At 45.0% G+C, this 17017-nt stretch overlaps 2 non-coding genes across 2 annotated transcripts; both read left to right on the forward strand.

Moving 5' to 3' along the window:
- The first annotated feature begins 1646 nt into the window (after positions 1-1646).
- Positions 1647-1718, forward strand: TRNAC-GCA (transfer RNA cysteine (anticodon GCA)). Its single transcript has one exon. It is a non-coding gene; the product is annotated as a tRNA-Cys (tRNA).
- A 12208-nt stretch (positions 1719-13926) lies between these two features.
- TRNAC-GCA (transfer RNA cysteine (anticodon GCA)) lies at positions 13927-13998 on the forward strand. Its single transcript has one exon. It is a non-coding gene; the product is annotated as a tRNA-Cys (tRNA).
- The last annotated feature ends 3019 nt before the right edge of the window (positions 13999-17017 follow it).

Genomic DNA, 17017 nt, shown 5'->3' on the forward strand with positions numbered 1-17017 from the left:
ACTTTTTCAATAGTACTACTTTTATCCTTAGTTTTTGTAATACATGGGCTTTTTGCTGCCGCCTATGCCATGATCCTAGCAAGACAGAACCGAAGGCAGGACCACAGGCAGGACCAACGTGTTGAGACCGAAACAATAGAGGGAATATATATAGAAATTCTTTAAATTTTAAGATTAAAATTTGACCAAAAGAAAAGGGGGGAAATGTGAAATTAAGATAGGATGGGGTTAAATTGGAATGTAAAATTAAGATAGAAAGGGTTAAAATGAAGTCGCTTGAGCTAACTGCATATTTTGCTTCTGTGCAAAATGCTTTGGCTTGCAAAATGCATTTTGTTTAAGATAACTAGACTTTAGCTGACCTTGTAACATGTGATGAATGTGCTAATGCTTTTATGAGATAATGGAGCATGTGATAATTATTTTAGGAGCTATGTTAAGTTTTTGGTTATGATGACCCCGTGTTTATGCCTACTTAAGGTCTTCTGTCCCCTCACCCTGGAAGTTTGTTATGCATCTTATGAGAATTTGTCATGCTGTGGTTTATCTTGTGATTTTTGGCAATGATGTGGAGATATGCTAATGTTGTGGTTTTTAATCTTAAATACGCTGTGCGGTTGATGATTGCCGCCTCTCTTCTCACACTGCACCAGAGAGTGTTGTTGTGCTTGGAGTTGGCCCATCTGCGCAGATGTAATAAACTTCCTCTTGCTTTTATTGCATCGGTTGGACTGGAATTCGTGCTTCTGGGGGTCTCTCTCTATAGGACACCAATTTTTGGGGTCCTACAATCTGTCAAGAGGGCACCATTCAGAGACAGAGCTCCCGACTCTCTGCCAAGCGTCTTCTGATTCAAGACTGTGTGTCACCTGTCAGCCCTGTCTTCAACACTGCTCACAGACACTCTGTCCTGCTTCATGTCTGGTGACCATAGATCTCTCTGTTTCCTGCTTCATCACTTTTCTCAGCCATCTACATCTGTCTGGCAATCTCATGTTGAGGGATTGCCTCACTGGAGCAAATGGAGACGAAGAGGAGCAGGAGAGAAAGTAGCAGCTCCTTCCCTGCCCCAGTGTTTAGTGCAGAGGCCTCTACCATAATTGCAGGTTGGAGTTGTGACTTAGTCATAAAGCAAGTATTGTTTGGGCATGGTTTTAACTACCCTCTTTCCACCCCCACCCCCAGTTCTATGCTGTGGAGGTGGACAGATGAAATGAATAGATCCACACTTTGAGTCAGAATTGTCCAGGAAGCCTGTTAAAAGCACACTTCATCCTTACATCCCCTTCCCAGAGTCTTGTTTAGGTGGGTGTCTGAGAACTTTTGCTGTATCCTGGCCATTCCCTCTCTACCCTAAGTTCCAAAGGATCATTTAGCAGCCAGCTCCTTGCGTCTTGCTCTTCTTGGCGAATCTGAAAGATATTCTAGTTGCAATCTTCAATGACTTTAATGACATTTTCCAAGCCAGAAATAAGTAAGTAAGGATGCTGGTTATAAGTAAAGGTGATAGGTGTGTAGAGATGGGGACCTGAGGGCATAAGAAGAAAGGAATTTATAATGGCAGAACACCAAATACACATCCCAAGACAGTGACAAGAGTGTAGTCATACAGATTTAAAGTGCTTATTAGACCCATACAGGCAGGAGGGGGTATAGCTCAGGGGTAGAGCATTTGACTGCAGATCAAGAGGTCCCCGGTTCAAATCCGGGTGCCCCCTTCTTGTGTTCCTTTTCTCTCACTGGACACAATGTACTCCTAGCTCTCCTCACTGCATGGATTCAGCCTGCAAATGGGAGAGAAGAGGAGATCTGGGCTTTTCCAGAAAGCCTTGCCTGACTCCTGCAGCTCTTGAGGAATCCAGTACGTTCAGTGCTGAGCCCCTGTTCAGAGGTCCTGGGTTGAGCATGTTTTCATCTCAGCCTTCCTAATTTCACTTGCGGAATTCACAATAGTCTCCACTGTGGTGGGAGACAGGGTCCTAGCTCTGGTTAAGGAAAACAGGGATGCCAAATATGTTTTCCCCCACATATTGGTATGCTAGGCAGGGTCTCTACAGAAAACAGAACTGACAGTGTGTGTTTGTGTATGTGTGCATGCACATGTATGCATACATATAAAGAGGCTTTGAGGAATTTAGAGATACTTTATTTTTTAAAATATTCTTATTTTCAACTTTTATTTAATAAATGTAAATTCCTAAAGTACAACTTTGGGATTATAGCAGCTTTACCCCCATAACCTCCCTCCCACCTACAACCATCCCATCTCCCACTCCCTCTCCCATCCCATTCTTCATCAAGATTCATTTTCAATTATCTTTATATACAGAAGATCAACTTAGTATATACTAAGTAAAGATTTCAACAGATTGCACCCACACAGACACACAAAGTACAGAGTACTGTTTGAGTAAAATTTTTAAGATTTACTTATTTATCTGAAAGGCAGAGAGTTACAGAGTGCAGGGTAGGGAGAGGGAGAGAGGGAGAGAAACCTTCCAATCTGAAGGTTCACTTCCCAAATGGCTACAACAGCCTGAACTGGGCCAGCACAAAAGCCAGGAGCCTGGAACTCCATCCAGGTCTCCTATATGGGTGGCAAGAGCCCAAGTACTTGGGCCATCTTTCACTGCTTTCCCCAGTGCATTTGCAGGGAGCTGGATCAGAAGTGGAGAAGCTGGGACTCAATTGACGCTCATAGGGGATGCCAGCCTTGCAGGCATTGGTTCAACCTGTTGCACCACAATACTGGCCCTGAGAAAGATTTTTAAGGATTTGTTTTTCACAACTGTGGGACTGGCAAGTCCAGTTTCTGCAGGGCAGGCCAGTGTACTGGAGACCAAGGGGAGAGCTGATGTCACAGTTTGATTTTACAGACCATCTTAAGGCAGAATTCCCTCTTCCTCAGAGATACCCATTCTCTTAAGGCCCTCAGTTGTTTGCATGAGGCCTATTCACATTACAGAGTGTGGCTTTGCTCAAAGTCTACTGATGTAGACATTAATCACATTAAACATACTGTCCCAGCAACATCTGGATTGACACATAAAATTAATCAGCAAATTGGTAATGCCTGAAGCTTGGCCAACTATATGTCTCAAGATAAGATTATGAATATAGAGTAAGTCATATATAGGGGTCAGTGGAATTCAGTTTGGAGATGGCAGAGCCCTGGCAATGGCAGTGAGGCCAGTGACTGCAGCCAGTGTCCAATGTGACAGCAGCAGGGGATCCCTCTCTGGGTCTGGCTGAGATCCTGACCACTTGGGTTCCTTGAGTCCTGCTCATTTTATGAGCCTGGGTCTTTGGGTTTCCCTGCTATGCCCTGAGCCCCTTTGGCCATCTGCCAATACCTACCTTCTGTGTTCCTTTAGCCTGAGATAGCCTTTTCTTTCATCAAAGTACCCCAGCAGGTGCAAAAAATGTGGTAACATATAAAGACCCTCAGAGAAATGAGGGGACTGTGGATTGGTAATCTGGCCTCATTGTACTTGAAGATATTAAAAATCCAGGTAGTGCAGAGGGATGGAACTCTGGAACCCCACATCACACAGCAGAAAAAGCTGAGCAAATGTGTGCCTGTTGTCCCCTGGAGGCCAAATGTGTGCTTCTTGGAGAGCTCCAGAAGTGGCTTTGGGGTGGGGTGGCTGATCCTAAGCCCTTATGTCACAGTTTTTGTCTGTTACACATGCAAACAAAAACACAGCACTCCTTCTGTCTGTACCAAGAGTAGCACATCTCCTCTTGCCACGGAATAACTGAACTATCTAAAAATGAGAGCAGAGGCTGATACTGAGGGATGTCAACTGTAATGTCAGTGGAACTTGCAGTTTCTCTCAGGCTCCAAAAATTAGCCAAATATAGGTTCAATGATTCAAGAAAGAGTGAGGGATTAGCATTGTGCCTCAGCTGGTTAAGCTGAGTCTTGTGATGCCAGAATCTCATTTCAGAATACTGGTTGCTTCCTCTCCAGCTCCCCGCTAATGTGCCTGGGAAGGCAATGGAAGATGACCCGAGTACTGAGGCCAATATTACCCACATAGGAGACCTGGATGGCATTCCAGGCTCCTCCTGGCCATTTTGGGAAGAAAAGATCTCTTTCTATCTCCTCTATCTGTCATTCTACCTTTCAAATAATAAAATAAATCTCTAAAAGGAAAGGATGGGACCTCAGGAATTGTAATGTGGATCTTTGAGAATATTTGGACAGTTCAAATTATACCAAAATCACCAACTCTACCAAATGTGCCTTATCTTCCTATCTGAGAGCTGATCAGCCAGGAAGAGGTGGGAAGGTTCATTGCAAGAGGGCACCATTCTTTTTTAATTTTAATTTTTTAAAAAAGAGATTTATTTTTATTTATTTGAAAGACAGAGTTAGAGAGAGAGGTATAGACAAAGAGAGAGGTCTCCTGTCCGCTGGTTCACTCCCAAAATGGCTGCAATGGCTGGAGTTGAGCTGATCCAAAATCAGGAGCCAGGAGATTCTTCTGAGTCATCCACATGGGTGCAGGGTCCCAAGGACTTGGACCATCTTCTACTGCTTTCCCAGGCCATCGCAGAGAGCTGGATCAAAAGAGGAGTAGCTGGGACTAGAACTGGCACTGAGAGGATCATTTTTCCAACTCCTCATTGTCTGTTGGCCTACAGATAGAGGAAAATCTCAGCCAATTCTGGTACCAAATCCTGGGAAGTAAAGACAGTACCCCCATATCATTTCCAATTGGCTAACACATCAACAAACTCTAGATAACATGTGTAGATATGGATTCTTGGAGTGTTTTATGAAGTAGGAAGAACAGAATTGGATATAAACATGATTACTTATTATAAATGTACCCGATAAGCCTGATTCATGGGAGATCAATTGTAAATGAATTTGAGATACTAGGGATTTCTTGATATAATGTAGAGATAATCTATAGGATTCAAGGGATAGTACAGCTGGAGTGGACTCTCCATAGTGACTTGTCCACTCAGTCAATAACAATGGCTCCCTTCACCAGGGCTTTGAAAAAATGCACAAGTATGTGGAGCTGCCACATCTTCAAGAATTTTGTGAGTGATTCTGTGTTCACAGAATTGCTGAATGGAGATATTATAGTGGCAAGAGATTCCCTGATTTCTGTGGAGATGGGGATGTCCTAGGGTGTCAGAGACCAAGAGGTGTGAGATTTTAGCCCCAAGGGCTAGGTTGGTGTTATCCTGTGTGGTCTGTGCCCAATGGATCTTGGCTATGGCTGGTTGGTCTGGAGGTCCTCAGGACTGAGTACTTGAGGCCTACTGTTATCCTATCTGACTTGTAGTAGCTACCATAGCTAGCACCATGTAGAGGTTCCTGTCCTCACCTGGTTCCCAGATCTGAATCAGCTCAAAGCCCTGCACCCCTTTGTGACAGGGGATTCTTAATTCTTGGTGGCCTTCCACCTCTGTGAAACTTCTTGAGGACCAATATTTGGGAAAACATCAGCATATCCTGCATCTTGCCCCTCTCTATCACCACCATAAAAGGAGTGTGAGAAACCACATATATTACCTTTGTGTGCTTCTCCTACCCAAAAGCTTTGCATAGAGTCCAGAGCCAGAGAATACTTTGCAGGCAGTCATGCAGGCAGTACTAGCAACCTTGCCTCCTGACACAGCTGGCATGTGGAGCTCAAGGGTCTCTGATAGACAGAGGTGCTGTATGATGTCTGGCGAGTTTGGGTATAGAATGTAGCAGAATTCCTCTTTGGCAAATGACTAGTATCCTGTGAGTGACAAGCAGCCTTGGGAATGCTACTTTGCCTGACAGCTACACTGTCTGGCCTGAGTTGGGTCTTTTCCAGTCCACCTCACATACAGCTGAGCATGCCCAGCAGCCCTCTGTCATTAAGCAGGATGGCAGGTATGGGTCTGGCCTGAGCAGATTTGCAAGGCACACTGTGCTCGATACTGTCTATTGGCACTTGGTGTCCATCTCCACCTCATTCTACACTCAAGTTTTGCAGATGCTGATAATATAAACACTATACTTGCTAAACTGCCTAGCCTTTTGGGATCTGGACACAGTTTAGGTTCTGGTGATAAGAAGTGCTCATGTAAGATTTGGATCTTGGGAGGGAGATGGGACACATTCTTCCTGCAGTGCTGGCAGCTAGATTTTTGGCTGGTATATTTGCTGCAGCCGACCACACTGGGACACTGCATAGGCATGCATTGAAAGATCTGAATATTGTAAGGCCATAGCAGTTTCTTGGTCTCCAAATCACAGTGGTAGCCAGGTGACTGTGAAACCTCACATTTCCTCTGACTCCTTTCCTTCTTCTAGCCTTTCCAGTGATCATGTCAATCTTCTAATTTTTATTCTTTTTTAAAAGTTTTACTTATTTGAAAAGGAGAATGACAGAGGGAGTCACACACACACACACACACACGGGGAGAGAGAAGGAGAGAGAGAGAGAGAGAGAGAGAGAGAGAGAGAGAATTAGGAACTCCATCTGGGTTTCTTTCCCAAGTGGGTGGCAGGGGCCCAAACACCTGGAGCATCCTCATTGCTTTCCCAGGTTCATTAGCAGGAGAAGAAGAGCAGCTGGGATTCAAACCAGCACTCAGGTATGGGATACCAGCTGCAGCTTCACCTGCTGTACCACAATGCTGGCCCCAGTCCTCCAAGTTCTTGCATTAAATACTTTTCTCTTAACATTCCTACAGTGGTTTCTGAAATTGAGTCTGAATGTACAGCATTTGTTTCCTGACATGATTTTTAGAAACTAGGCTCTCAAAAGTGGGAATAAGGATTTGTTTAGGCAATCTGGTTGGGTTTGAAGGCAATACCATTTCATTATTGGTAGAAAATTAAATGCTCTGGCCTATGTCATCAAGTAGAAAAACATTTAAATTGATGTCAGTGGCCTGGAATTAGGAGCCTATTGTACTTGTGTTGGCCAACCAGGATCAGCTGTTGAACCCTGAGTGGGAGAGAGCTACAAGCTGGTCAGATGCCTCCTTGCTGCCAACCTCACCCCCTGGAGAATCCTGTGAAAGCCCAAGCCAAGGCCAAGGCTAAGAGAGGAAGCGAGAAGTACAGACAACAAAAGTGAGAGAGCCTAAGATGGGTCCATCCCACAGTGCCTGCTAAGCCTGTGAGGCTGACTCAGAGCCCTGAAAGGAGTGAGGGTAGCTGCAGCACCGGAAGAAGCAGAAGAAGGGATGCCAGCACCAACTGTAGGCCATGACTTTGTGAGTTGGTGCCCTCTGCCAGGGATTGAGGCTACAAGTTAGTGGGGTAGAAGAGGCTCTGGGGAGCCCATTGTTAGGAGTGTGTAGGGAAGGAAAGGCAAGCTAAGGGCTAGCAGAGGGTCAGGTGGCAGTGAGACTCATCAGGAAGACCTGTGGAGGTTCTCTAGGGATTCTGATTCATTACTAATATGCCCAACAGGCAGGCACACCCTTGTGATACCCTGCAACATGCCAAGATTCTGAGAGAAAGCCAAAATTTTTGCAAACCACTCTTCAAAATGGGTCTAAAGGCACTTACAGAATAGATAGCACTGATTTCCAAAGGTGATGCCCTTAGCTGGGAACCATGCAATGTTAAAGCATTGGTAGCTTGAGATCAGCCATAGTGGGAATGTCACCAGCAATGGCCTGCCTGCCTTGATTCTTTTCCCATACAGAGTAATGACTTACAGTTCAGAAAGACAAAATCAGGGATAGTAAAAGAAAAGTTTATGTATGTTCCAAGAAAGGAACAGGCCAGTTGAACCTGGTTTGCGGCTTTTATCCCTGATGAATAAAGGGCATTGACTGGTTATGGGGCTCTAATGCTCACGATTGACATATGTGATTGACATCTGGGAGTTGCATACCTTTGGGCATGTGGCTATAAACCTTTTGTTATTTGGCTGAGCTCCCATTTTATCCGAACACTGTAACCACAGATTAAACTGCAGATGGGTCCCATTGGAGAGCAGGGTGCTTGGATTCATCCCTGGAGGAGGATCTTGAGGCCCCTCTCCAGTTGCTCACATCCAATTATCTGTCTTTTACATCATAGGATTTGCAGGCAGTATCCACCAGACACAAGTGTTTGGTATTTCTTTCTTTGCCTCCAAAAACTAGTTTGCCAGCACTGTACTTGGCAATGCTGTAGACTCAGATGGCTGCCAGCTGTGCAGAGGTGGGGAGATGTGGGCAAACAGAGCAGGGTGGCAGGAGGGAACCACTCTCCAATGCATCAAACAGCAGGTGCTACCAAACAGCAGAAGTCACAGTGTTGAAGTTCTGGAGGTGAAATGTGGGGAACCGCAGGGTGGCCACCTGTGAGAACCTCCTCATCTACATGGTTTGCAGCAATTGGTCGACCACAAGGCCTACGAAAGCAACCAGGTGAAACAGTTGAAATGGACTCTGCATAAACAACTAGGAAGAACCAGGTGAAACAGATGAACTTTCGACCTGAGGCTATACGTGCCCTTTCATCTGATTGGACAATATCAGCATAAACGAACATTGGGATCTGGGCGGGCCGGCACGGCCACCACTGCCGGCGGCCGCCACCGTGGCCCCCTCCTCTTTTCTCCTCTCCCCACTTTCCTTCTGCCCCCACAAGTAAAAGTTCCTTGAGAACCGAGAAAGGGTGAAAATTCCTTGAGAACCGATGAACAGTGACCGTGTCGTGACTGTGTCGAGGGTCCGACAGTGAAAAACACTCATTATGTTACAGCTTTATTTTTCTTATTGAGGAAAGTAGATCAAGTCCTCCCAGGTTCAAATCTGGGCAGCTCCCTTTCACATGGTGAGTTCCTTGACAATGTACCTGCATACCAGGAGGATGGGGCACAGGCAGTTCAGACCTGTGCAAGGTCAGGAAGAACTATTTTTGCCCTGCAGCATCAATGACCTTGCCATCCTATCTCCATGTAGACATTTGCTTTTCTTTCTTTGTCCAGTATCTGAATCCTCTTGATGTGTTTTAGGAACTCATAAGTATATGAATTATATTGAAAGGCATATTTACTTCTCTTACTACAGATGCCAAAAATACCATTTATTTTGCTTCCTACTCTGAGGGCAGCAAGGATCCCAAAGTGAGTCTCTCAGATTTAGGTAATTGGGTGAGAGAGACAGAGAAGGAAGAGTTCAGAATTGCTCCTGTTGATGATATGGCTCTGGCCCTCATTTCAGTAGGAAGAAATTGCATAGGCTGTGGCTCTGGGGAGACTGTGGCTCAAGTCCACAGCTTTGTTCCCAAAGGATGGTCCCAAGTTAAAGCCTAAAATTACCATGTCAGAAACAGCTGTGAATTCACAACTCCTTGCTGAATTTGACAAGTTTTAGATGGCCAGATCACATTTTGGTTAAGCTTGTGCGTTGGTAACTTTTAAAGCATAGGATTTTTTTTCCCATGAAACTCTCTATTCCAGAAATGTTTACTTAAGCATTTAGATGTGTGCTTCATTTCCCTTTACATCACTTCCAGGATTATAAAGAAATAAATACATGAGTATATTGTAAGAATTGATTTATGTTTGTGCAAACACAACTGCATGTAATGTGGTATCTGTTGCTTTTCATTAATTCATTTATAAATGCATCGTTTTCTCTACTATTCTTAATACTGGTACATGAAAGTCTATTTTCCTTTTAGGTACTTTAAGTACTGATACTAATGGTCACATAGCCAGCACTGGCCATTTGCTGATCCCCTGTACTGTACATACCTGGCACAGTATGAGACAGTCCACACATACTGACTCTTTTGCTACTCACTGAAAATGTATTGGGTACATGCTGTTTCTACCTCACTTCTGTGGTGAGGTCTCTGTTAACGAGTAGCCCTGAAATGTGGGCAAGATTCTTCCCTCTTGCTTGCATCAGTTACCTTACTAGAAATTTTACCTTTGCCTACCTGTCTGATGTTGTGAACATGAAGGAGTTAATATCTATGAAGTACCTAGCACACGATAAGAACTTTACATTTGGTGAGAGTATAAATGTGGAAGGAGCTATTTCTGCCCAGACATTCTCAAGGGCTCATCTTCCAAGATAAAAAAGCATGTTAGTGAGCTGAGAGCCATAATTCTAAAAGTTTCCTTGACCAAAAGGGAAACTCATTTTGATGCAGGTAATTTCTTATGAATTTTTGTAGGGAAGCCATCATAAAATTCTGAGATGAGGCGGCTTAAACCAAAGTTATTTCTTCAGAGTTCTAGGAGCGGCTGTCAAAGAGAGAAGTACCTGCCCATTTGGTTTCTTCTGGGTCTCTGTGCTGGCCATACAGATGCCTTCTTACTGTGTCAGCTGGATTTTCATCACTACACAAACATCCCTGATGATTCTCTTTGGAAGTCCTAAACTTCCCCTTCTTTATAAACCAGTCCAATTGGATTAGGGCCCACCCTGATGGCCTTATTTCAATTCAATTACTTTTTAAATCCTATTAAGCAAATGTAGTCATGTTTGAAAAGGAGGAGTTTGAGGTTTCAGTATGAATTCATAAGATTGGAGAGACCAACTCATTTCTGAAAAAACCCCCAAATGCCCTAAAATGACTTTGGAAATGGAACGATAGAATTGTGGATGAGTTTGACAGGCTGAAATGGCCAAAGGAGCTCCTTTTACAGATGTGGACAGCTGTGCTGACAAATATAAACATTTTGTCCATAGCCACAAAGCCTCTGGATTACATGTCTAGGCCTTCTGATTGTACAAAGACAATTTTTAAGAAATTTTATGAGATATTTAAAGAAGAAGAAGAGTCTACAGGTAAAAATAATCGTGGTTCAAAATCTTCTCATCTGAATGCCTTTGGTTATACAATTAAATGTGTTCATGACCAACAAGTACCTTCAAGGTACTATCATAGGAAATTGAAGAACCGGGAATTCTAGGGCCCCACTGCTCAACAATAGCAACTTGAAAGCCTAGAAAGTCACACAAGAATCTAGTTTTCAGAACTCTGGAATGGATTTCACAATTCACAACCATCAGGGGAATGCTTCACAAGGAAGACTCAGAGACACAGTTTCCTTGTGAAGCTTTCCCCTCATGGTGGAATTCAGTTATTCTTATTACAGAGACAAGTGTAGTGTGTTGAAAGAAAAAAGGAAGGAAGGAGAGAGGGAGGAAGGGAGGGAGGGAGGAACAGAAGGAGGGAGGAACAGAGGGAGGGAGGGGAAAGGAGGGAGGGAGGAAAAAAGGAGAGAAGGAGTGGAGGAAAGAAGGGAGGAAGGGAAGGGAATTCCTCCTTAAGTCTCATGTTGTGAGGAGTCAGATGGGTCAGTAGACAGGTTGGTCTCTGTGGAAAATGAGGAAAAGAGAGTCCCTCTAAAAGGGTGTAAAATGCTTGCTTCCCCCAAAAGTTATCTTTAGTGAGATCAAAGTGCTGAATCCCACTGCATGATTCTTCCTAAAAGCTGCCTTTAGCAAAACAAAAGTACCTGTCTCACTCCTTGAGCTTCCAATGTTATCACAAGACTATCAAGGGAGTAGTGATTCCAGTCTTCTGAGCTCCCAGTTCACTGCGAAAACAAGTTACCTATCTCACCCTTCCCAATGACTCTTCTGTTTTATCAGGATCGAGACAGACAGGGCAAGCAAGATTACAAATCAGGTCTTTTGATGGGTTTTGTCCCCACCTGGTTATTAGCTAATTGTCATTTTATTTCCCAAAATTCTTTTCGTCCCAAAAATTGTACTTAAAAACCCCACTACCACCAGCTCCTTCAGATTTTCCCTCTATTGGAGCCCCCTTCCTGGCCACTTGGGCAGGGGGTGTCTCTGACTTAAATAAACCTTGCTTTTCTCTCTGCCTTGTCCACTTGGAAATTCTTCCATGTGAGACAAAGAATCTAGGTAACCTTTTTCTGCCACCATTTTGATATAGGCAAGCAGATAAGATTAAATTGATTATATTTGTGAGCTGGAGACTGCACCCCTACCTGACCTCACCTGTATGCCCACCTGCCAATCAGACTATATAACCACTCCCCTTTGGAAGCAGATAAAACACATGGAGCACCTTGGCCTCATGCTCTGCTTTCCTGCCCGCACTATGCTACCTGTGGATGCTCTTAACTGCATGCTTTGCCCCACATGGCTCCCAGCCTGCTCTCTGCCTGGTATAGACCCATGTCACCTGGTTTATTCTAGCTGATATTCAGAATTCTTATCTGAATAGACAGCAAGGACCCTCAACATTAAAATATTATAATTATTAGGCCGGTGCCGCGGCTCACTAGGCTAATCCTCCGCCTAGTTCTAGTCCCGGTCGGGGCACCGATCCTGTCCCGGTTGCCCCTCTTCCAGGCCAGCTCTCTGCTGTGGCCAGGGAGTGCAGTGGAGGATGGCCCAAGCCCTTGGGCCCTGCACCCCATGGGAGACCAGGATAAGCACCTGGCTCCTGCCATCGGATCAGCGCGGTGCGCTGGCCGCAGCGCGCCAGCCACGGTAGCCATTGGAGGGTGAACCAACGGCAAAAGGAAGACCTTTCTCTGTCTCTCTCTCACTGTCCACTCTGCCTGTCAAAAATAAAAAAAAATTATAATTATTAATAAAGCTAGCCAATATCAATTTCACCCTGTCTATGGAAGGAAGACAGACACGTGGATCTACGTGGCAGCATGAACATGGACACAACACAGGACCCACAACATCTCTTACATACTTACAAAATGATGCTTTCCCTCTCTCAGCCCTTTGCTGGGGGGAAGGGGAAAGAGAAATGTACCCCCATTTTGTTCCCCACTACAATAGCAGGTCCCTATTGCCCAAAGGGCTCCAGGCTGAACTCATGCCAGGTTCTTCCCCCCATCTACAGCACCAGTGACACAGGCTGCTGCAGTCTAATCTCACCTCACTCTCCAAAGCTGGCACTCTCTTAGGCACTCAGCTGCTGGGGTCCTGCATTGTATCCATGCTTGGGCTATGTATCCCTACCCTCCATGTAGATCCATGGGTCCCTCTTCCTTCCACAGAAGTCCCACTTCAGTTTTCTCCCTAACTTGCCCCTGAGAATGTACTCTCTCCACTTTTTTAAAACTATCTTCCCCTAGCCTAAAGCAGTAACTTCCTCCCTATTCTGACATCTTGGAATCTCTTGGAATAGCACAGAGACCAACCTATTCCTCCCTCCTTCTGTTCCTCCCTCCCTCCCTTCCTCCCTCTCTCCTTCCTTCCTTTTTTCTTTCAACACACTACACTTGTCTCTGTAATAAGAATAACTGAATTCCACTCCTGAGTGGTGTTTGCCATTGTGTTCCTTGGGTCTCTGAATTGCTGTGACTCTGGCATCCATCAGGTGTTTTAGGTGTTCAGATGGCTCCACGAGTGACATCAGTCCCCACAGATGTGTCTGCCAGGGACCAGGCACAAATTCTTCAGCAAGCTCTGTCCCTACTGCAGAGTAGGGGCTGTCCCAGGAGAGGGAGAGTGCAAGTTCAGGGCCCACAGGGCCTGGGCTATAAGTCCCCCAGACTTGGTGGCTTTCCAGCCATGCCAACTTGCTGGTTTGGCACCTCCTGGGTGAGCTGATGCTACATCCTAACCTGGAATGGGGCCTGTAGCTTTTTTGGCCAAATAACTGTGCTGAGGTCAACCAGGTCTCTGGAGATTCTGATAAGGCTACAGACTCGGCCACAAGGTGAAGGAAGAGGTGCAAGAAGGAGGAGACTGTAGAGAAACTCAACTACTAGTTCTGCAGGGGAAGCTATGGGGACCCCAAATGGGTGTTGAGGAGGAAACCTCAGGTCAGAGAAAAGGAAACTTCAGGGGTTCATACAAAGCAAAGGTAAAGGTGAGCTTGTAGCCAGAAAGGGTAGTTTGCAATGAGGTCAATCTGCCACGTGCCCAGGGCAGACTAGGAGCAGGTGGAAGTTACAGCTCACTGAAGCATGTTATAGGGCCATGTAGATTAATCATATGAAACCCACACCACATCAGAGAGGGGATATAGCTCAGGGGTAGAGCATTTGACTGCAGATCAAGAGGTCCCTGGTTCAAATCCAGGTGCCCCCTAACTCTTGATCTTTTTATCCTCTGTTGTTCCCTCTGTAACACAAAACTCCTATGAAGAGTGAGACGAAGTGGGTGGGAACCTTCAGGTCAGGTGCAACAGCTCAGTGTCCTGCCACCCCAGATGAGCTCCACCATCTGCCTCCATTGTGCTGCTTCCTTTCCTGCCTTGAGGCTGGAGGTAGATGTTTGTGTTGTTGAACTGCCCAGAGCCTTAGCTTTCTCCCTCTACCTTAGGAACCCAAAATAGTTTTGTTAGCAGAGATGAGTGTGGTAGGTTCTTGTCTACAAGCAAGAAAGAATTCAGATGTGAGACAGGGAGCAGTGGTAAGCCAGCTAGCAAGGTTTAATGGGGGAAGAGCATCTGTCAGAACTGATGGGCACTTCTCCAGACAGAATCTGAGAGAGTCCCCTGTCACTCACACTTGGGGAAGCAAGGTTACATGGTTAAATGGAGAGAATACACCTGGCAGGCCAGGTGGGCAGTTCAGCAGAGGGCTGAGTGCTGAGCGTGCAGTCTGTATTCAAGCTGGGACTTATTAGGGAAAGAGGTTCAGCTCTTACCATTTCTCCTTCCTTTCCTTCTTCTTCTCCTCTTCTTCCTCCTCCAGCACGCTTTACTGAGTGCATTTAGGAAAAATTCCTCCCAAGGTTTCACTACTCAGTGCTATTGTACTGGGGACCAGGTGCCAGGCAGAAGAGCCTCCCCTAGGGTGCTTGCCTTGGAGGAAAGAGGTGAAGGTTTTATGGCTCAGTGTTACCAGTCAGATAACCCATTTGGTGCTGAGGAGAGAGGATTCTTCTGGGGAGCTTTCCCGCCAGGAATATGGCTGAGACCGCTGTAAAGTTATTGGGATATGGGCAGGATGTTGAAGTGTAAAGTACTGGGCTGCTCCCAGATGAGCTTCTGCAGATGCCTTGTTTTCCTCAGGCCCCTCTTATACACATAGGCTACTTTCTAACTTTCTACCTTTCTCCCATCAAGGGAAGGTACCCATAATCTCATGGGGGTAGAATGGAAGATAGTCCATCTTCTGTAGTTTCTTCAGAGTTGACAAAAGGGCAGAGAGCTGGTTATGGGTATTCTTCTCTTGCTATCTGTCCTACAGTGTTAGAGGGTAGTTTGGACCTGCTCAGTCCAGAGGACTGTTCATCTTGTCTGGTGGGGTAGGCTGGCAACCCTGTCTTGGGAGCATCTGAAACTGGATGGCTTGTATTCTGTTAGGGATGAAACAAACAAGGGCATTAAAACACAGTAGTCCAAAGAGAAGCGAAAGAATGTGGACACTATGTCTCCAAGGAGGGACAATGACCAGGATTTCCATAACCTGGTGCTGTCTGGCCTCATCCAAGAAAGTACAAACATGATTTTGTACCCATCTACTTTGACCCAAAAAACATTTTTGTAGCAGACACTTTCTTGGGCAGCAATTAGCAGGTGTAGGGCCTGCTGGTTTTGAAGGACTGGGTTTAGCAACCCAATTGTGGGGGCCCCGGTCATGACAACCTTTTAATGGATGCAGGCCATGGTTTTGTTTGTTTGTTGTTTGTTTTGTTTTGCTTTTTCCAAAGGAGAGGACTCTCTTTTGGCTCGCTGTTGGGAGTCTGATTTAGGAACTTTGCTATTTCCCTGTAACTAGGAATTTGTAACCTGTTGGGAAAATGCTGAGACTGTTTTAAGGTTGCAAAAGTAAGAATTTGCTGCATAGACTATATTCTCTTTGGGTCTACTCTTTTCTCCCTAAGGGTGATGAGAGGGCTAAATAATTAACTTCCTGGTGGACTAGCTATGCTTTTTCCTGAATGCCTGGTAGCTACATTCTGCTGGGTAGTTAAGGGCATTAGCAAGTGTATAAGACCAGAATCTCAGGTTGGGGAGGGAAACAGGCTAATAAATCATCTACATTCTGGATTATTTTGCACTTCCCTCAAGAAATAGGTCTTTTAAATCCTCTGTGAGGGCTTGTCCAAATAGGTGCAGGACTGTCAAGTTAGCTATTACTCTAAGCCCTGTTTTTTTTTTGTTTGTTTTTTTTTGTTTTTTTTTGTTTTTTTTTTTGTAAACCCATTTAAAGGTAAATAGGAACTGACAGGAGGAGATTTTTAGACTTAATACTTGGATGGGGTTGGGAAACTGGAAGAGCCATTACAAAAGAAGTGTGAACCTCCTTAAGGAATGCATGCCGTTGACTCCTATTATGTGGCTGGACCAGGAAGAGAACTGGTATGAATAGGAGGTTAGTACAGAATAGGCAGTATCTCTAAATGGAAATTTATGGTTTTACCTGTAGTGTCACTGACCCTAGGCCACCCCATCAATAGTGATGGTTGCTTTGGAAGCTGGACAGAGTGAAGGGCTTTTTAGCTTGGGACCAACAGAGTCTGCAGTTCTGACCTAGAAGTCCTTCAACCCCCAAGGCAGTTCCGTTTCCAGTGGCCTGGCTCCAGAAGCCAGTTTCTGTCATGAGAGCTGTTTGCCCAATGCCCTGAGTCCTCACATCGAAAACAGGTGCCATTTGGAGGTAGACTGACCTTGTTGGGTCTCCTTGATGGAAGATCACCATGTAAAGCATCCTTTAATTGGCCTGCCTCCTATCCTCACATTGCTCCTTCTGCCTAGCTTGCTCCTCTTTCTCCTAGCCTCCATTAAAATAGCCCACAGAGGCAGACTTTACTATGTCAGTCAAGGGGGCATTCAACCCAACCCTGATTTTTGAAGATTTCTTTTAATATCATCGGGGTGAACTAGAAAGCTATGGTCATGGGCAAATTCAAACATTTTGTATTTCCTCATGAGTCAAAACAGTGCCCATAAGAACTATGACCTTTCATGTAAAATCAAATGTAGTGACCTGACTGACTATTTTGAGATCACCAGTAAAGCTTTTCTCCCCTTCAATTTGTTTTAAAAGGGGAGTTCAGCCCATTTACCACACACATAGAAAAATAAATCTAGCTGTAAAATCATTTTATAGTTTAATCTTTCATTTACTGGCTATGCTATTTGGTTCTCTATATTGTG

This window comes from Lepus europaeus, chromosome 5, assembly GCF_033115175.1.
Source record: "Lepus europaeus isolate LE1 chromosome 5, mLepTim1.pri, whole genome shotgun sequence".
Classification (NCBI taxonomy): domain Eukaryota; kingdom Metazoa; phylum Chordata; class Mammalia; order Lagomorpha; family Leporidae; genus Lepus; species Lepus europaeus.